At 43.9% G+C, this 22,301-nt stretch overlaps 1 protein-coding gene across 2 annotated transcripts in view; it reads right to left on the bottom strand.

The window, feature by feature from the left end:
- Positions 1–22,301, bottom strand: part of SPOCK1 (SPARC (osteonectin), cwcv and kazal like domains proteoglycan 1) — a 582,941-nt gene that overhangs the window by 268,607 nt on the left and 292,033 nt on the right. The gene's annotated exons all lie outside the window — the stretch shown is intronic.

Here is a 22,301-nt window from a genome sequence, read left to right as displayed (position 1 = left end):
CTTAACCCTTGCTGAGCACTGGCTATTTGGACTGCATGTGTTAATTGTCACTGTTCCCATTTCACTCATGAGAACGCCGAGGCTTAGCAAGGATCAATGAGGAAGCAAAGTTACACAGCAAGGAACTTGTAGAAACAAGCTTCAAACCCAGGGGGTTTCAGAGATTGCCTGCATGGCTCTACTGACAAGAGTGCCCCCAATGGCTCATACTCACAGACTCAGGAGCCAAGCAAACTCCATGCAGGGCCACCGGTATGTTCTCTCATGTAATCTCCAGCAAACCTCTAGCCCTGGGTGCCACTTCCCATTATACAGAAGAGGAAACTGGAGCTCAAAGTGGGTGCCAAGGCTGGTGTCTGACTCTAAACCCTGAGTGTCCGAAGCACCAAGAAAGGACTAGTTTGGGAATTGGGAAACCTAGTTCTGGTCCCCCCTTAGCCACTCACTGACTGCACATCCCAGGCTAAGTCAGTAATCTGGATGGGCCCTTGGTTCCATATGTGAAATGGGATAGCGGTCCCTGCTTCCCAGAGTTCTAGCAAGGCTCCAGAGGAAGAGGGCAACACATGCATTTGGGAGAGCAGATATCACTGTGGCAGCAACGACCTTCCTCCTGGCCATGATTGCTGCTGGATGCAGCAGGGTCCCAGATCAAACCCAAATACTGCCCTGGTGCTACCATTTTCATTCATTCTATTCCCAAAGCAAGAAGAATAGCAACAGAATATGCACCCAAAACACCCACACATTTAATGTGCAACCATTCACATCTGCATTCAACTTATATTAGCACTAGGAAATGCAGAGCAAAGAAAATTGCTACCAAAAGTCTTTAAGGATTAGGAGCTTTGTCACTGCATTCACACAGATCCCAATAACCGGCATAGCGTCCAGTCCAGGATCTATCACACAAGTCCACCAGGCTCCTCTGTCCATGGAATACTCCAGGCAAGAATACTGGAGTGGGTTGCCATTTCCTTCTCCAGAGGAACTTCTAGACCCAGGGATCAAACCTGGGTCTCCTGCACTGCAGGTGGATTCTTTACCATCTGAGCCACCAGGGAAGCCCTCTATCACACAATAGGAGCTCAAATATTTCTAAATAATACTGACTAGCTAACCAATTACTATTGTTTGCTAAGAACCAGGTACTGTCTTATCTCAATATAGTACGCCCCATACATAGAAACCTTCAAGTTGCGAATTTTCAAAGATGAGAACCTGCATTCCATCAATGTCAGGCGTGAGTGAAACTGCAGCTTGCCATCCCGTCTCCTATCGTGGACGATCCTTAAAGTCTGCCATCTCCCACCCTCTTTGCCTCCTCCAGTCAGTAACTCTTTTTGCCTGTTCACTCGATGCCAGCCCCTGTATGCCAGATGCTATACTGTGCTACTCTACTTTTCAAGGTACAGTACTGTAAGATTAAAAATGCTTTATTTTTTGTTTTCTTTTTTGTCTTCTAATTTATTTTTAATTGGACAATAATTGCTTTACAATGTTGTATTGGTTTCTGCTGAACGACAATGTGAAGCAGCCATAAGTATACGTATATCCCCTCCCTCTTGAACCTCCCTCCAATCCCCTCCCATCCTACCCCTTTAGGTTGTCACAGAGCACCGGGCTGAACTCCCTGTGTAATACAGCAACTTCCCACTAGCTATCTGTTTTGCATATGGTAATGTATATGTTTCCATGCTACTCTCTTAATTCGTCCCACCCTCTCCTTTCCCCGTTGTGTCTACAAGTCAGTTCTCTATGTCTGCATCTTCCTGTCCTGCAAATAGGTTCATCAGCACCATTTTCCTAGATTCTGTATACATGCGTCAATATGCAATATTTGTTTTTCTCTTTCTGACTTACTTCACTCTGTATAACAAGCTCTAGGTTCATCCAACTCAGTTCAACTGACTCAAGTTCGTTCCTTTTTATGACTGAGTAATATTCCACTGTATATATGTACCATAACTTCTCTATCCATTCATCTGTCAATGGATGTCTAGGTTGGTTCCATGTCCTGGCTATTGTAAGTAGTGCTGCTGTGAACATTAGAGTACATGTATCTTTATGAATTATGATCTTCTCAAAGTATATGCCCAGTAGTGGGATTGCTGGGTCATATGCTTGTTTTTTATGTATTCTTTGTGTGAAAAGTATTATAAATCAATCACAGTACAGTACTATATAGCTGACTGTGTTAGTTGGGTACCTAGGTTAACTTCATTGAACTTATGAACACACTCTGGGAATTGAACTCATTCATACATAAGGGACTTACTGCACCCTTCCCAACCTATGAAATAGATGTTATTTTTATTCTTATTTTATCAATGAAAAAACTGAAGTTTAGAGAGGAAAAATAAATCAGCCAAGGCCACAAAGCTGGTAAGTGGTGAAGCCAGAATTCCAGTCCCAGTCCATCTAAGTCAAGCCCAGAGCCCTTCTACTGTACTGCCACCTAGCTACAACCAGAACCGTTCAGACACCAGAAAGGTATGTCACTTCTTGAGGCCAAGTGGGCCCTCACAGGGCACCAGTTTCAGTATTCATTCAGAAAGAAGGGATCAAGTCTGTCTAGTTCACCACTATTTCCCTAAAGCACAATTCAAGCACCTTGGGATCACTCAACAAGAACAAAATTTCCAATGACTGAATAAGGGTTTCTTGATAGCTGTGGTTCACACCCTCAAACAAATTAGGATCAATAATGAGACAAAGGCTTAATAAAACAAACAAAACCCGTGCCTCACACACCAGGTGCCAGTTTCAGGACATATATGATTGGAGCTAACTAGGGGGTGGAAGGAGAGATTAGTGGAGCTCAAGGAAGCCTCCTGAGAAGGAATCTGCCCTTGAGCTCATTTTGCAGGAAGTTAATACTCTAAATAAGAGATAATGGGAGGCGGAATTCACAGCACATTGAATCATAATCATTTTGCTGTAGAAATATTCCATTCCTATGCAAATATATGTTTTAATTAGTAAGTTCTATCCCAATTAAAAAAAGAAAACCTCAACGTTTCCATTCCAAGGGAAAAAATAAATATTTTCTCCTTAATTAGGTGCACACCAAATGGATACTGTGAACTAAATATTCACAAGCACTATGACTCAGGCAAATGAAAGATAAACCCTTGCCCAATGATGAATAAATACAAGCTGGGGTTGATGGGTAGCAATGTATGTAATTTCAATGGGTGAAAATGTTTTGAACATTTACTATGTGCTAAGAACCAAGCTCTGCATAGTCTCTCTCAACTAGGATCTAAGAGGAAGCTGTTTTTGCTCCTACAGAAAACAGGCATATTCCTTCTAAGAAATGTCAAAACTCTGACTTCCATCTAGGCAAAGACGTAAACTTTCTTCCAAGCAGCCTCAGATCCTTGCAGAACTCACCTTCCACCCATGTACAGCCTTTACAGCCCTACAGAGCATGCTTCTCCAGCAAGAGGAGAACCATGCTCCACAGGGCCCCTGAGATTAGACTCCCCCACCTTTAACTAGAGAAGATGCATCAACTAAGCTCTTGGGACAAGACAGAAAGCTGGAGCGCTACCAAATCTAACGTACAAGGAAAACCAGAGTACCTACAATGAGCGCAACCTTCCTGGAATGTAATGTTAGTGAGTGGCAATTTTACACAATCTCATACCACAATAAACACAGACATGAAGGAATATAATTCAAAATGTGTATGAATTTTTAAATATGAAACCTGAAACTTCAAAGGAATTTAAGGTTTCTGGAAGACTGCTTCAGGCTACACCCAAACTTCTCAGCAATATGGATCATGTTTCTCTATATGGGGCATTTCTGGTAGAAAGTTCTATAAGGCTCTGGGTTAGTCAAATTTTGTGGCTTCCAGATCTGCCTGGAAACCACAAGTATCTCTGGGATGACTGCTTATTTCTGATCTGATCCATGAGGGCTCATTGTGAAGGGAATTCCCCAGACTCTAGGCTAGCTGCAAGCACGTGGGAATATGTAACTCCCTATTCCAGAGGTAAAGTAACTGGGATCTGAAGAGGTCAGAACTGGCCCAAGGTCAAAAAGTGGCAGAGCTGCGGGGTCAATCCAGGCTCAAATTCAAAATATGGTCTCTCTGTTATAGGAATAAATGACCCAGATGACACACTGAAATGTTCAATGAAAAGACGACTACTCACAAAATGCTCCCTATCAGATGAGTGGAACTCACAGACTGATTCAAGGCATGGCAAGGGAATGGGACATCAAAGTGAAGCCTAAATGACCAAAAGGAATCAGACAGAGAAAGGGTGATATATTTGGTAGGTGGAGACCATCTTCTGATGGGCAGGGCCATGCTCAGTAAATCTTTAATCCAATTTTCTGTTGATGGGTGGAGCTGTGTTCCCTCCCTGTGGTTTGACCTGAGGCCAGACTATGGTGGAGGTCATGAAGATAATGGCCACCTCCTTCAAAAGGTCCCATGCAGTCAACTGCTGCACTCAGTGCCCCCGATCCTGCAACAGGCCACTGACGACCCACGCCTCTGCCAGAGACTCCTGGACACTCACAGGCAAGTCTGGGTGAGTCTCTTGTGGGGTCATTGCTCCTTTCTCCTGGGTCCTAGTACACACAAGGTTTTGTCTGTGCCCTACAAGAGTCTGTTTCCCCAGTCCTGTTTAAGTTCTGGTGGCTCTGTGGTGGGGTTAATGGTGACCTCCTCCAAGAGGGCTTATGCCATAGCCAGGTCTACTGCACCCAGAGCCCCTGCCCCTGTGGCAGGCCACTGCTGACCCATACCCCAACAGGAGACACTCAAACACTCAAAGGCAGGTCTGATGGCTCAGTCTCTGTAGATTCTCCTGGTGCACACCAGGTTTTGTTTGAGCTCTCCAATCATCTCTGGCAGGTATGGGATTTGATTCTAAACGCGATTTTGTCCTTCCTACTGTCTTGCTGGGGCTTCTCCTTTGCCCTTGCACGTGCGGTATGTTTTGTGGGTGGGATCCAAAATTCTCCTGTCAACAGTTGTTCAGCAATGATTTGTAATTTTGGAGTTCTCGTGGGAGAAGGTGAGGCCACATCCTTCTATGCCACCATCTACATGCTCAGTAATTCTCTCCCACCTGAGTCTTCCATAAGCCTCCATTCTTTATCCATCAGAGGGCAGACAGAATGAAAACCACAATCACAGAAACTTAATCACAGTGATCATATGGACCACAGCTTTGTCTAATTCACTAAAACCATGAGTCATGCCTTGTAGGGCCACTCAAGATAGATGAATCACCCGGAGAGTTCTGACAAAACAAGGACCACTGGAGAAGGAAATGGCAAACCACTTCAGTATTCTTGCCTTGGGAATCCCATGAATAGTATGAAATGGCAAAAAGATAGGACACAGAAAGATGAACTCCCCAGGTCAGTAGGTGCCCAATATGCTATCAGTGGAGAAACAACTCAAGAAAGAATGAAGAGATGGAGTAAAAGCAAATACAAACCCAGTTATGGATGTGACGAGTGATGGAAGTAAAGTCTGATGCTGTAAAGAACAATATTTCATAGGAACCTAGAATGTTAGGTCCATGAATCAAGGTAAATTGGAAGTGTCAAACAGGAGATGGCAAGAGTAAACATTGACATTTTAGGAATCAGTGAACTAAAATGGACTGGAATGGGTGAATTTAGCTCAGATGACCATTATATCTACTACTGTGGGCAAGAATCCCCTAGAAGAAATGGAGAAGTCCTCATAGTCAACAAGAGAGTCCAAAATGCACTACTTGGATAAAATTTCAAAAACAACAGAACAATCTCTGTTCATTTCCAAGGCAAACCATTCAATATCACAGTAATCCAAGATTATTCCCCAACCAGTAATGCTGAAGAAGCTGAAGTTGAATGGTTCTATGAAAACATACAAGACGTTCTAGAACTAACACCCCAAAAAGATGTCCTTTTCATTACAGGGGACTGGAATGCAAAAGTAGGAAGGCAAGAGATATCTGGAATAACAGGCAAATTTGGCCTTGGAGTACAGAATAAAGCAGGGCAAAGGCTAACAGAATTTTGCCAAGAGAATGCACTGGTCATAGCAAACACCCTCTTCCAAATACACAAGAGAAGACTCTGCACATGGACATGACCAGATGGTCAATACTGAAATCAGTTTGATTACATTATTTGCAGTCAAAGATGAAGAAGCTCTATAAAGCCAACAGAAACAAGACCAGGAGCTTCCTGTGGCTCAGATCATTAACTCCTTATTGCCAAATTCAGATTTAAATTGAAGAAAGTAGGGAAAACCACTAGACCATTCAAGTGTGACCTAAATCAAATCCCTTACAATTATACACTGGAAATGAGAAATAGATTCAAGGGATTAGATCTGATAGACAGAATGCCTGAAGAACTATGGATGGAGGTTCCTGACATTGTACAAGAGACAGTGATCAATACCATCTCCGAGAAAAAGAAATGCAAAACAGCAAAATGGTTGTCTGAGCTAGTCCTACAAATAGCTAAGCAAAGAACAGAAGCAAAAGGCAAAGGAGAAAAGGAAAGATATACCCATTTGAATGCAGAATTCCAAAGAATAGCATGAAGAGATAAGAAAGCCTTCCTCAGTGATCAATGAAAAGAAATAGAGGAAAAAATAGAATGGGAAAGACTAGAGATCTCTTCAAGAAAATTAGAGATACCAAGGGAACATTTCATGCAAAGATAGGCAAAATAAAGGACAGAAATGGTATGGACCTAACAGAAGCAGAATATATTAAGAAGAGGTGGCAAGACTACACAGAACTATACACAAAAGATCTTCATGGCCCAGATAACCATGATGGTGTGATCACTTACCTAGACCCAGAAATCCTGAAATGTGAAGTCAAGTGGACCTTCAGTTCAGTTCAGTTCAGTTGTTCAGTCGTGTCCGACTGTTTGCTACCCCATGAATCACAGCACACCAGGCCTCCCTGTCCATCACCATCTCCCGGAGTTCACTCAGACTCACGTCCATGGAGTCAGTGATGCCATCCAGCCATCTCATCCTCTGTCGTCCCCTTTTCCTCCTGCCCTCAATCCCTCCCACCATCAGAGTCTTTTCCAATGAGTCAACTCTTCGCATGAGGTAGCCAAAGTACTGGAGCTTCAGCTTTAGCATCATTCCTTCCAAAGAAATCCCGGGGCTGATCTCCTTCAGAATGGACTGGTTGGATCTCCTCGCAGTCCAAGGGACTCTCAAGAGTCTTCTCCAACACCATAGTTCAAAAGCATCAATTCTTCGGTGCTCAGCTTTCTTCACAGTCCAACTCTCACATCCATACATGACCACAGGAAAAACCATAGCCTTGACTAGATGGACCTTTGTTAGCAAAGTAATGTCTCTGCTTTTGAATATGCTATCTAGGTTGGTCATAACTTTCCTTCCAAGGAGTAAGCGTCTTTTAATTTCATGGCTGCAGTCACCATCTGCAGTGATTTTGGAGCCCCAAAAAATAAAGTCTGACACTGTTTCCCCATCTATTTCCCATGAAGTGATGGGACCGGATGCCATGATCTTCGTTTTCTGAATGTTGAGCTTTAAGTCAACTTTTTGACTCTCCTCTTTCACTTTCATCAAGAGGCTCTTTAGTTCCTCTTCACTTTCTGCCATAAGGGTGGTGTCATCTACATATCTGAGGTTATTGATATTTCTCCCAGAAATCTTGATTCCAGCTTGTGCTTCTTCCAGTCCAGTTTTTCTCATGATGTACTCTGCATATAAGTTAAATAAGCAGGGTGACAATATACAGCCTTGATGTACTCCTTTTCCTATTTGGAACCAGTCTGTTGTTCCATGTCCAGTTCTAACTGTTGCTTCCTGACCTGCATATAGGTTTCTTAAGAGGCAGGTCAGGTGGTCTGGTATTCCCATCTCTTGAAGAATTTTCCACAGTTTATTGTGATCCACATAGTCAAAGGCTTTGGCACAGTCAATAAAGCAGGAATAGATGTTTTTCTGGAACTCTCTTGCTTTTTCGATGATCCAGCGGATGTTGGCAATTTGATCTCTGGTTCCTCTGCCTTTTCTAAAACCAGCTTGAACATCTGGAAGTTCATCGTTCACGTACTGCTGAAGTGGGCCTTAGGAAGCATCGTTATGAACAAAGCTAAAGGCACTGATGGAATTCCAGTTGAGTTATTAAAATCCTAAAAGATGATGCTGTGAAAGTGCTGCATTCAAGATGCAAGCAAATTTGAAAACTCAGCAGTGGCCACAGGACTGGAAAAGGTTGGTTTTCATTCCAATCCCAAATAAAGGCAATGCCAAAGAATGTTCAAACTACCAAACTACTGTGCTCATTTCACATGCTAGCAAAGTAATGCTCAAAATCCTCCAAGCCAGTCTTCAACAGTATGTGAACTGTGAACTTCCAGATGTTCAAGCTGGATTTATTAAAGGCAGAGGAACCAGTGATCAAATTGCCAACATCTGCTGGATCATAAAAAGCTCAAAAGAGTTCCAGAAAGACACCTATTTCTGCTTTATTGACTACGCCAAAGTCTTTGTGTGGATCACAACAATCTGTGGAAAATTCTTAATGAGATGGGAATACCAGACCACATTATCTGCCTCCTGAAAAGTCTGTATGCAGGTCAAGAAGCAACAGTTAGAACTGTACATGGAACAACAGGCTGATTCCAAATAGAGAAAGGAGTACATCAAGTCTATATACTGTCACCCTGCTTATTTAAATTTTATGCAGAACACATCATACAAAATGCTGAGCTGCATGATGCACAAGCTGGAATCAAGATTGCCAGGAGAAATATCAATAACCTCAGATATGTAGATGACACCACCCTTGTGGCAGAAAGCAAAGAAGAACTAAAAAGCCTCCTGATGAAAGTGAAAGAGGAGATTGAAAAAGTTGGCTTAAAACTCAACATTCAGAAAACTAAGATCTTGGCATCTGGTCCCATCACTTCATGGCAAGTAGATGGGGAAACAATGGAAACGATGAGAGATTTTATTTGGGGGGGCTCTAAATTCACTGCAGATGGTGACTGCAGCCATGAAATTAAAAGATGCTTGCTCCTTGGAAGAAAAGTTATGACCAAACTATACAGCATATTAAAAAGCAGAGACATTACTTTGCCAATAAAGGTCCATCTGGTCAAAGCTGTGGTTTATCCAGTGGTCATGTATGGATTGAGAATTGGACTATAAAGAAAGCTGCATCAAAGAATTGATGCTTTTGAACTGTGGTATTGGAGAAGACTCTTGAGAGTACCTTGGACAGCAAGGAGATCCAACCAGTAAAGTCTAAAGGAAATCAGTCCTGAATATTCATTGGAAGGACTGATGCTGAAGCTGAAACGCCAATACTTTGGCTACCTGAAGGGAAGAACTGACTCATTGGAAAAGACCCTGATGCTGGGAATGACTGACGGTGGGAGGAGAAGGGGACAACAGAGGATGAGATGGTTGGAGAGCATCACCAAATCGATGGACATGAGTCTGAGTAAGCTCTGGGAATTGGTGATGGACAGGGAAGCCTGGTGTGCTGCAGTCCATGGGGTCACAAAGAGTTGGACATGACCTGAGGGACTGAACTGAATTGACCATCTTGGCCAAAGACTGATCACCACATGTGACATTCATTCACTATAATGTAAGGAGCAGTAGATTATCCTGCACTCAAATCCTTAACTCCATCACTTACTAGCCTGTGTGTTGCAGACAACTTATTATCCTCTTTGTCCTTTTCTTTCAGTGCTCAGGTGGAGCTCCTAATTGACACAAGCACATAAGAACCTCCAGAACATCAGGTGAGATATTTGTACGTGGCCGAGATAGGGAACATTTCATGCAAAGATGGGCTTGATAAAGGACAGAAATGGTATGGACCTAACAGAAACAGAAGATATTAAGAAGAGGTGGCAAGAATACACAGAAGAACTGTACAAAAAAGATCTTCATGACCCAGATAATCACGATGGTGTGATCACTCACCTAGAGCCAGACATCCTGGAATGTGAAGTCAAGTGGGCCTTAGAAAGCATCACTACGAACAAAGCTAGTGGAGGTGATGGAATTCCAGTGGAGCTATTCCAAATCCTGAAAGATGATGCTGTGAAAGTGCTGCACTCAATATGCCAGCAAATTTGGAGAACTCAGCAGTGGCCACAGGACTGGAAAAGGTCGGTTTTCATTCCAATCCCAAAGAAAGGCAATGCCCAAGAATGCTCAAACTACCGCACAACTGCACTCATCTCACATGCTAGTAAAGTAATGCTCAAAATTCTCCAAGCCAGGCTTCAACAATAGGTGAACTGTGAACTTCCAGATGTTCAAGCTGGTTTTAGAAAAGGCAGAGGAACCAGAGATCAAATTTCCAACTGTGATTCATGGGGTCGCAAAGAGTCAGACACGACTGAGTGACTGAACTGAACTGAACTGAGCAATAGCTATTATGGTTCATTCAGCCAGACATGCAAACATGTATCAAAAATTTGCTCCAGGAAAGCCACTATAATAGCAATACTGAATAAAGAAGTGCATAATATACCATTATTTCCATTAAGGATCATGCAAGATATTAGTAAGATAAGCAAGTATGAATTGAGAGCAGAGAGTAAAGGTAGGTAAAACCTCACCCAATTTTGCCTGTAGGGGCCCAGGTTGGGGATGGTTTGTGAAGCCAGCAGCGGGGAAGGCTTAAAAGAGGTAGCACTTGCCTGTCTTTCAGGTTAAATAGGAGATCACAAGGAAAGGAGTGGGGGAAAGGCATAAAAGAGAGAGGAAGGCATGGGTCCTAGAGGATGCAGCTTGGTGAGGCTGTGCTGGGGACAGGGGTGTCCAAGGCCAAAAGGAGCCACGTTTTAAGCAGATGCAAAATGTTCTCAGATGTGTGTTTTAAAAATAGGCATCAGGCAGGAGTTTGGGGACTTGATGCCATCGAGAGGGAGTCCATAGGATGGGATATGGCTTAGGAGGTGAGATTCTGAAGGTGTCTTGAAGAAGGGACAGAAAAGTCAAGACTAGATGCTATGAACAGAGAAAAGACAGGGGGCCTGCTGAAGCCATGCCAACTCATGATAAACTGACAGAGATAAGAAAACTCAGTTGACAGAAGCATCTCTTTCCCATACTGGAGGCTCTTCTCAAACATAATGAATAAATAAAAATGCTGCCAATGGCTACAAAGCAGCACTTTGCTTTCCTTTAAATCACTCTCCAGAGCCAGTCCCCATAGGAGCCCTTAGTGACACCCAGCACACTGAGCAGAGGCGCCTCCAATCTCTGTGGGGGGCACCCAAACGGGCAGCTCCAAGCAGATGGCAGAGGTCAATGACAGGCCAGAGTTCAGGAACAGGGTCCACTTTACCTTCATCCCCTTTCCATCCCAGCCTCAGGATTAAGGTCCCACCTATAAAACATGGCCTCTGTGATCCCTGGTAACTCACACACTCCCTGATTATAAAGATGGGAATTTCCCTTCCAGGCTTGGTTGTGACCCCTCTGCCTGCTCTGAAGTCATCACCCACATTCACGATGTTGGTTTAGAAACAAAGACGGCTTGGCAGTCAGCCACTGTTAGCGGAGGAAATACAGAGCACACTCCTTACATTAGTAACAACAGCTCAATCACATTTGTATTGATCACCTACCATGGAAAGGCCTCAAAAATGCCTGACTCAACCCTTGTGACACTCCCATGAGGTAATGACTACAGCATTCCCCTTTTGCTCAAGAGGGGACTGCAGCTAAGAGAGAATACATAATTCATTCAAGATAGCCTAGCTAGGAAGTGGTGGAGTTGGGACAGAAACCAGGCTGTAGGGCTCCAACCACACTCCCATTCTCTTCGCTGCACCATCTTACCTGCACAAGCCCACGCCTGGTGTGTCTATACAGGTAGAGAACAGCAGAAGCAGGAGGGGCTTTGGCATTACCTGCCTGGGTGATGCTCCCCCATCCTCTCCTTACCTGTGGCAGACATAGCTAATCAACCACAGAATTTTCCCTAACTGACTTAATGACTCAAGTCCCTTTCTCACTGATCAGAATTCAAGATGAAACCTGATCCTCTGTCTTCATTTTTGCCCAGGAAAACAGAATTGTGTCAGAGGGATGTGATGCATTTAAGGTAACACAGCTGGTCTGTAAAAGCTGGAACCAGCATCCTCATCTCTCATCTCCTAGTTTGGCAGGCTGAGGAAGAGACCTCCCTATGCAAAAGACAGAGCTTCTCCTAATGTACCAGAGGTAAACAGGAGAGGAGATACACCTACGATGGTCACAACATCAAGGTCTAGAAGAAAAATGTCCCAAGTCTAGCCCCGACATGTGGTTCTCAGACATTGTAAGTCTTCCAACTAATGGTCTGCTACAGAACAGCACTTCTGCTTAATTCTGATGGAAATACACGATTCGTACACCTGGGAAGTTAACTTTGTTTTCAAGCTAACAAATATTTGAACTGGGAAACCCAGAAAACTCATGAATTTAACAAAAGGTGTTAAATTTTGTTTAACCAAATAAGTTATTTGGTTCTTTCTGGACAGACTAGCTTTTCTTTAAGCTTTGTGGGGAAGATTGACTTTGTGGGGAAGTTAGGTGACTCAGCTATATCCAGGGGAGGAGCAGTCTATCCCATCCCCAGGACACAGCAGAATCAAGTTCCCAGAATAAGATCCTCAGGAAGCCGCTAGACCCTTCTCCTCTCCCTGTGGCATCCAGGACAGGTGGTCCCAGACCTGCCAAAAGGAACTCCTCCTCACCAGACACCCCATCAGAAGAGGGGCTAGGGGAGCCCAGGCAGCACCACTGAAGGCCAGGAACAGGTAAGCGGCTGCTGAGTGCCAAGGCAGGCACAGAAAAGGGAAGGAAAATCATTAACAAGGGAGAAAGCAGTACCTGGGAGAAGGAAATGGCAACCCACTCTGGTATTCTTGCCTGGAGAGTCCTGTGGACAGAGGAGCCTGGTAGGCTGCTGTCCATGGGGTCGCACAGAGTCGGACATGACTGAAGCGACTTAGCATGCATGCATGCATTGGAGAAGGAAATGGCAACCCATTCCAGTATTCTTGACTGCAGAATCCCAGGGACAGAGGAGGCTGGTGGGCTGCCATCTATGGGGTCGCACAGTGTCGGACACAACTGAAGTGACTTAGCAGCAGCAGCAGCAAAGCAGTACCCAGGCTGGCTCCAAAAGGACAATCAGAAACAGGGCAATCAGAAAAGTCAGGGTTCCCTCCAAGGCACTCCTCTTTGCGATTTCTGGGTAGGCGGAGTCATAAGCAGGCACATCAGAAGAAACCTGTTTGATAGGAAGCTTTCTTCCCAGGAAATTTACCTGGAATCTCTCTAAATAGATGACTGCTGACAAATGTGCACCCAGGAAATGCTATCTTCACCTGATCAATCCATCCAGTAGCCTGTTTACACAAACACCCTGTGTTCTTTGTGTGAATGGGAATAAGGATGCTAAAATTATAAAAATATCTCATCCAGAATTATTTGCAGAGTGGTAAGAAAGCAGGATTCTGACAGTGAAGTCTCAATGGTGCTTTCATTAAATATTAACTCTTACTTGTGAGAGGGAGAGCTGGCTGGGGGCAGCAGAGATGGGAAAAAGGAAAGCTGTCCCCAGACCTAGCAGGGGCTGCCCCAGGGACAGGCATGTGTCTACAGAGGTAGAATGGGCCTAATGAGCCAGGAATTGGCATTTCTGCAAATAAGTTTCCTTCTAAAAAGGGAACTCATTATTTCCGAATCGCATTTCTGAATTCATGAAGGTAAAATTACAGCAATTAAGAATCATTCCTTTTCTTTGTCAAATGAATAGAAGCTCAAAATACGGCCAAACGAAAATCCCAGGTCAAATTTCACGAGAAAAACCTACCAGACACACACAACGATGTGGAGAAACACTAGCTGGGCCAGGCCCTCTACTTAGCGTCTTATATCTCATCATGATCAAAGGATTCATTTATCCCTCATCCATTCATTCTGGCCACAAAAGCTTGTTAAGGACAGGGCCCTGTGTTAAGTGCTTAGGAAGCCGAGCTCTCAGTCCCAGTCTTGTCTACTGAAGATAACTTTTTCCAGGCGTGAGGTGATGATTTTATAGGGATTTAGTCCTGGTACTTTTTTTTAACATTATTACAAAGAATTTTTTTTTCATGTAGACCATTTTTTTTAAGTATTTATTCAGTTTGTTACAATACTGCTTCTGTTTTAAGTTTTTGTCTTTTTGGTCATGAGGGCTATGGGACCTTAGCCCCCTAAGCAGGGATTGAACTGACACCCTTGCATTGGAAAGAGAGGTCTTAACCGCTGGACCACCAGGGAAGTCCTTGCAGTCCTGGCTTCTAGAGTTACTTTGCCTCCAAAAAGTGAGGAGGTCCAGAAAAAGCCACTTTTTAAAAAAGTGAATCTTTACAGAGCCACAGCCTGCAAGATTCTCTTGTTCTAGAGTCTCAACCCGGGGGTAACAGAAGCAGCTCTGTCTGCCTCAGCAGCAGATCCTGAATGAGGCCCTCCTCTACTTGAGTCACCTGCATCTCTTGACCCTGGAGGCTGAGTCCAGGACAGAGCAGTTGGGGGCAAGGTAGGAGGAATAAGAGGGGTGCAAAGAGAGAACAGTGAAGAACAAGATCAAACAACTTCCAAATCATGTTCTGCACATCCCATGCTGACCATTCCCCATTTCCCCCAAAGCGCCATATTGGAAAATGCCTTTCTTTTTTTTTCCCCTGTGGGCACACAAGTGACTGTCACTTGAGTCGCCCTGTCTGGTGGCACGTCCCTGGCTGTGCTATGAGTCCCTCTGTGCAGCACCTGTCTGCTCCTCTATTGTATGGATCATCTTCTGAGCATCACCAGGTGCCAGGCACTATACTTTGCATAGATTTAGATCATTTAATCAAGGAACCCTGTGAGGTTTGTCCTCTTTTTAACACCACTTTAAAGATGAACAGACCAAGCCACAGAGGATACAAGGCATCTGGCCAAGGTCACACGGGGCTGACACCTAAATCTAGTCTCCTAAGCACTGTGAACCGCTCCACTTGCCTCCTACAGTAACCACTGGACTACATGACAGTCTCTGGTCGGGACACTAAAGACTGGGACTGGGTGAGATTCTTCTCTGCCTCCCCAGCACCTTGCAGAGGGACCAGCACACAGTGGGCACTGAGCAAAGAGTTAGCAAGTAGATGTGTGAGTGAATGAGGGAGTGAGCCTACTGGTGAATGTCGCTGGTCTCCATGCTGGATCCTTAGCCGTCAAAGACAGTTCAAGACCAGAAACATATAACATGCAAATGAAATTCAAGTGAAAAAGTCCCCCAGTTTTGTTTAAGATGTTTGAATTAATAGCTAGATTTTCAAAACTTTTTTGCAATAATTCTCCTTTAAAATGACTCACTTAAATCAACATTCCCACTATGGCACTAGTGGTAAAGAACCCACCTGCCAATGCAGGTAAGAGACACAAGTTCGATCCCTAGGTTGGGAAAATCACCTGGAGGAGGGCATGGCAACCCAACTCCAGTATTCTTGCCTGGAGAATCCTATGGACAAAGGAGCCTGGCAGGCTGCAGCCCATAGGGTCACACAGAGTCAGACATGACTGAAAAGCGATGTAGCACACAAGGTAAAACAGTAGCCACAGAAACGGGGCCAGTAGGAAAATACCTGCTTAGACAACCATGTCTCATTTTAAGACGAACTGAGATACAAATCCCAAGTATATATGTAGAAATATACCAGCAAAGTCCAAGAATACTGCAGTGGATAGCCTATCCCTTTTCCAGCAGATCTTCCCAACCCAGGAATTGAACCAGAGTCTCCTGCATTGCAGGAGGATTCTTTACCAGCTGAGCTACCAGGGAACCATACAGAAGGAGAGACATTTAATGATAAAAAGGATTCACTATAAGTTTCTTTTAAATAGCCTATTGCCATGGATTTTTTTTTTTTTTTTTTCCCATAGCTTGCAGGATGTTAGCTCCCTGAACCAGGAATTGAACCCGGACACTCAGCAGTGATGACAGCGTCCTAACAACTCAACTTCCAGGGAATTCTTGAAATTCTGTTTTAAATCTTTGATTTCAATAAGTACATCTTGTAAACGACGTCCATCCTAAGGAAAATGCTCACTCTGTTATACTTACTAAGAAGAGTGCAAGGCTTCATCTCATAAATGTCTAAGCCAATATCGGGAACTTACAGGGACATCTGGCTTTGACAAAGCTCCAGAAGATTTAACAATATCCCAAACCCTACCAAAATAAGAATTCTTACAAGGCAGTATTATATGACACACTTAGATGTTATTGAAAGGAACTGGCCCCAACAAAGCAAATGAAAAATTCAAAGTCTTTTCACTTTCAGTCAATGACTCACTTGACAAGAGATTCCAATTTTAGGGATTTAACTTCATTATTACAGCCACGAGGGTCAGACTATCAGAACCATTCATTATGATAATTGCTTAGCCTGTAATTAAATCCATTTTCTTGACATGAATATTCATATTTTCCTATAACTGTTGGTATAAAAGTAAGTGAGAATGCTGGCCTTCTTTTCTAAGGAAATTAGCACTTGAAACATTTCTGTGGAGGAAAAAGGCTACCTAACATGGTGAATGAACACGTCTCTTTCTGGGGAAGCACACCACCAGTTATCTCACCCAAGGCATCTCAAGGAAAGCAGACCGTAGCTCTGCATGAGGCTTCAGGCACTGAGTCTGTCTGTGTCTGATGGGTGAGCCTTGGTCAGACTGTGGTCTGAGAGGGTCCTCCTGGTCTCTGACAACTTAAAGGACACATATCAATTGTTTTATTTCTATTACTATTCCCAACACACAAAGACAGCATGAAGTCTCAAGTTTTCTTATTTTGTTTAATGCAATATAAATTGCTGTTTATTATCATGCCACATATGTATGCCATCAGGAAGGAGGGCAGAGAAGTTTCAGATATTCAAGTGATCTGGAAGCATACAAGGTACCTTGGTAAGTCCACAGCATACTAAGAATTTTGAAGTACCTCTGTTTGGGTCCCACCCCATTCTGAAGAAACCTGTTTCAGTAAGGCCACCATTGTGGGGTGGGGGTGGATATGATACCAAACAGGCCATTTTAAGGACCACAGCTTAAGTGGTAACAAAGAGTAATGCCAGTAGCTAGTGAGAGCAGTTCAGAGAAGGCAATGGCACCCCACTCCAGTACTCTTGCCTGGAAAATCCCATGGATAGAGGAGCCTGGTAGGCTGTAGTCCATGGGGTCGCTAAGAGTCGGACACGACTGAGCAACTTCCCTTTCACTTTTTGCTTTCATGCATTGGAGAAGGAAATGGCAACCCACTCCAGTGTTCTTGCCTGGAGAATCCCAAGGACAGGGGAGCCTGGTGGGCTTCCGTCTATGGTGTCTCACAGAGTCGGACACGACTGAGGCGACTTAGCAGCAGCAGCAGAAGCAGCAGTGGGAGCAGTTAGTAGATTTGTGCACTGGCTTTTTGTTTATGCATCAATTGTCAAGGATAATTGTGGGTTTAAATAAGACCATTGATCAAAGCATTCCATTCACTGATTGATCACAGACTAACAAGAAGAATGAGGACTTCACACACTGTGCAAAGAATCTCTTCACATACCTACCAAGTAGTTAGCCAACATTTTTTGGCCTCTACTGAAAAAAAAAAAAAAAGATGCAACATTTTTGCAACATGAAAACTACTATCGACCACCTGCTACATTCCAGGCACCCTCCTTGAGAGTAGGTCTAGAATGTACATTCTCAAAGCGGGTACCATTGCTCCTCAAGGGGTTTCTAAGGGATGAAAAAATTCTTACACCTTCTATATAGAAAGCACAGATATACATGGGGCTTCCCCAGAGGCTCAGGGGTAAAGAATCCACCTGCAATGCAGGAGACCTGGGTTCAATCCTTGGGTCGGGAAGTTCCCCTGGAGGAGGAAATGGCAACCCACTCCAGTACTCTTGCCTAGAGAATCCCATAGACAGAGGAGCCTGGGAAGGCTACAGTCCATGGGGTGGCAAAAAGTTTGACACAACTGATCGACTGAGTTTGATGACAAGAGATACATCTAGGACATCAACGGATACATGGTATGTGAGTGATAATAAAATTGCATGGGTGGGGGGCAATTAGCAAAATAACAAAGTCTGAAAAGTCTCCCTGGGAGAGTGATAATGGGGGGAAAAGTTGAAAAACACTTGTCTAAAGTAATGAATACACAGAACTTCTTCCCCTCGTGGAGCTAATACTCTATTGGTAGCAGGGAGATGATCAACAAGTAAAATGCAGTTTATTAAGGATAACTGCTGGGGAGGAAAACGAAGCAGGGAAAGTTAGCAAAGATTGACCAGGAAGGGACAGAAAGGAGGGAAATGGGGTGAAACTACCATCTCTATTGATTAATTCCCCAATTTTCTCTCCTAGCTGCGGCTGCTAATATGACTTTTGTGTGAGAAAAATTAAATTCTGATGAAAAATTAAAAGGGTAGTCCCTATAACTCCGAACAGCTAGGAAAAGACAATGTGATAGTCAAGCAAAAAGTTTATACCTATCAAGGGGAGTCTCAGTACTGAAAACTGCAAGGAATTCCTAATGACACCATTTTTAATACCATCTTTGATGACATGTTTTCATCAGTTCATATGAGTCCTTTAATATTCTCTCTCCTCACAACTGAATACCCAGTGGACTATCTTAATTCCAATGTTCGCCCACTTGAGATTAATGCTTTGCTAATTTGGGTCATCTTTAATGATTCCCAATGTTATCTTCCCATTTATGAGACCCAAGCTTCAATACCATTATTATCATTTTATCACACATGTTTATGAAATAATGAAGGAAAATGCACTGGAAGTTCAGAGAATTGCTGGAACACATAAGGCTGTACAAGCAATGCGATGATTTTGCCAATAGCATGAACTTGTGGTTGTCAGGCCCCCAGGGCTCAGAGTTTCTGTCTGCCAGAGCACATCTAAAAAATGCCACAAAACTAGCAAACATAAAAAGGTACATGAGCATCAATTCAAAATGCACTAGCACAAGGTTTATGCAAAAGCTGAATCTGGAAAAGTTGGGACCACCCTGTTGGATCATAAGAGAAGTTTCCAAGAGTCACTTCATGAAGTTTACTCCAGAAGTAGCTTTCTCCTAACTAATATGCCATGAAGTTTCCCATTTCCCATAGCACTGGAGCATCTTTACAGATGCTAGGTAAAGTTATTCTCCAAGGGAGCAGCTTATGATTTGAAAGGAAGAACAGCATAGCTCAGCACTGTTTGCAGGCTCAGTGCAGCCTCCCTGTAGCTTTGCCACATCTTTTCTATGGGGAAATTAACAAGAAAAGCTCTCGGCTTAATATATCATTGGAACTTGGCTACAAGCTAATTGGGAAAAAGAGATCATGAGGATATGCCATTACCGCTGGGTGTCTAAAATACAAATCTGGGAAACGGTGAGACACTTAGGGACAGAGGACCGCTTACCATGCAGGCAAGATGTAGGAGTCCAAGTGACTCACTGTGCATTTAGCCAGATCCTTCCTTGGAAAAAAAATGACGTGCTTTCAAGGAGAAGATTGCAAAATCATGGTCCATAAGCAGGAAAGAGCCAAAGAGAAATCCTTAAAGAATGGAAGCTGGGAAAGGAGGCTGGTATAAATCAAAAGGCCAGTTTATACCCAAGTCCCAAAGCACCCACCTTCTTATAGATTTCAGAGATAGGGAGAAACTTGAAAAAGTATCACAGATCACCCTGGAAGAAGCAAGCTGAGATTCAGAAACTGTCTCTGCAATGCCTAATAAAATAGTAACCTCACACACTTGCCTTCATAATGATTTCTAAATCTCAGCCCAGTCATTTTTTTGCCCCTCCCCACCCCTTAAATAAAATAAAAGTGTTACTGTGTGTTTAGTTGCTCAGATGTGTCCAACTCTTTGTAGCCTTTTGGACTATAGTCCACCAGGCTCCTCTATTCATGGGATTTTTCAAGCAAGAATTCTAGAGTGGGTTGCCATTTCCTCCTCCAGGGGATCTTCCTGACCCACGGATCAAACCTGCATCTCCTGTGTCCCTGGATCGCAAGTGGATTCTTTACCCACTGAGCCATCAGGGAAGCCCATAAATTGCTACTGCTGCCTGTTTAATAACAAGAGGAAAGTGCATGAAGAGATGTGCAGGCATCTCTCCAAGATAAGGCCCGTGTCCCTCTAGCAGGCCACTCCAACCTCCTGGGAAAACAATTAACCAGCCACCCCCTCAGTTCAGCTCCTTGTTTTAAGGGCCTCAATCATGGGCACTGGGAGCTTGGGCCCAGCCTGATTTAATAGGCACTCTATCATAAGCGATGGGTTTCAAGTATAAAACAGTTGGCTTGGTTTTCTGGGTTCTTATTTGTACTTCTAATGTTACTTGTGGAGAGGAGATTAAGTATAATTCTCCCTCCGCAGCATGAAAGCCCTCAATGCCTTCACTCTGGACTGAAACATGTCCACCACAGCAGCCCAAGAGACCCACAAGAAACCCAGGCAGTGCTGAGAGCAGCCATGCCCAGAAGGACCAGTACCTGAGCAGAACCAGAGGAAGCTCAGGCTGCAGTGCCAGGAGTATAGGCTGTGAAACAGTGAACATTTATGCTGGGGTTCCCTCTCTGCCACTTTCTAGCCAGGCTATCTTGAGCAAGTTCAGTTCAGTTCAGTTCAGTTCAGTCGTTCAGTCGTGTCCAACTCTTTGCGACCCCGTGAATCGCAGCACGCCAGGCCTCCCTGTCCATCACCAACTCCCGGAGTTCACCCAAACTCACGTCCATCAAGTCGTTGATGCCATCCAGCCATCTCATCCTCTGTCGTCCCCTTCTCCTCCTGCCCCCAATCCCTCCCAGCATCAGAGTCTTTTCCAATGAGTCAACTCTTAGCATGAGGTGGCCAAAGTACTGGAGTTTCAGCTTTAGCATCAGTCTTTCCAAAGAACACCCAGGACTGATCTCCTTTAGAATGGACTGGCTGGATCTCCTTGCAGTTAGTTAGATTTCCCTTGAGCAAGTTAGTTACCTGCTATAAGCCTCACTCTGACTTAAAACTCAACATTCAAAAAACTAAGGTCATGGCATCCAGTCTCATCACTTCATGACAAACAGCTATGTAAACAATGGAAACAGTGACAGACTTTATTTTCTTGGGCTCCAAAATTACTGTGGATGGTGACTGCAGCCATGAAATCAAAAGACACTTGCTCATTGGAAGAAAAGCTATAACAAACCTAGACAGCATATTAAAAGAGACATCATTTTGGCAACAAAGGTCCATATAGTCAAAGCTATGGTTTTTCCAGTAGTCATGTACAGATGTGAGAGCTGGACCATAAAGAAGGCTGAGCACCAAAGAATTGATGCTTTCAAGTTGTGGTGCTGGAGAAGACTCTTGAGAATCCCTTGGACAGCAAGGAGATCAAACCAGTCAATCCTAAAGGAAATCAAGCCTGAATGGTCATTGGAAGGACTGATACTGAAATTGAAGCTCCAATACTTTGGCCACCTGATGCAAAGGACTGACTCATTGGAAAAGATCCTGATGCTGGGAAAGATTGAGGACAGAAGGAGAAGGGGGCAACTGAGGATGAGATGGTCAGATGGCATCACTGACTCAATGGACATGAGCTTGAGCAAATCTGGGGAGATAGTGAAGGACAGGGAGGCCAGAGGGCATGCTGCAGTTCATTGGGTTGCAAGGAGTCAGGACACAATTTAGCGACTGAACAACAACAACAAGCCTCACTCTAACTCATGATAAATTAAAGACAGTAAAAGTAACTACCTGATAGAGGGTATTATGGAAATCAAATGAGAGAACATACATGATGCTTGGCAGAGTGGCTGCCTCACTCAGGCTCCATCCTCATTGGCTATCATCATCAACATCCCTACTAAATATCAAGAGGCATGAAAGAGCACATACACTCCAACACACTTGGGACCTTCTTTACCCATGCGTGCCAAAGCATGAAGCAGGACACCTTAGCACACACACTTGCTGAGACAGGGGTTTCCACCTGGAAAGCTTGTTAAAACACAGGTTTCTGGACCGCCTCCTCAGAGATGCTGATGCAGTATATCTCAAGTAGAACTCAAGACTTGGCATGTCTGATGCGCTGGTCCAAGGACCATGTTTTGAGAACCATGGAGCTAAAGGAAGGAGACATAGGAGACGAGATCAAGGACTGAGAAAGGGAAATGTGCAAACAAAAGCCACCCTTGAAAAACTCAAAACCAGCTGGAGCCCAGTCCTTGACAAAACCAGGAGGGAA

The sequence above is a fragment of the Bubalus bubalis genome, chromosome 9, assembly GCF_019923935.1.
Source record: "Bubalus bubalis isolate 160015118507 breed Murrah chromosome 9, NDDB_SH_1, whole genome shotgun sequence".
Classification (NCBI taxonomy): domain Eukaryota; kingdom Metazoa; phylum Chordata; class Mammalia; order Artiodactyla; family Bovidae; genus Bubalus; species Bubalus bubalis.
Note: the sequence above shows the minus strand (reverse complement) of the source record. Positions and strands in the feature narration are given on the sequence as shown.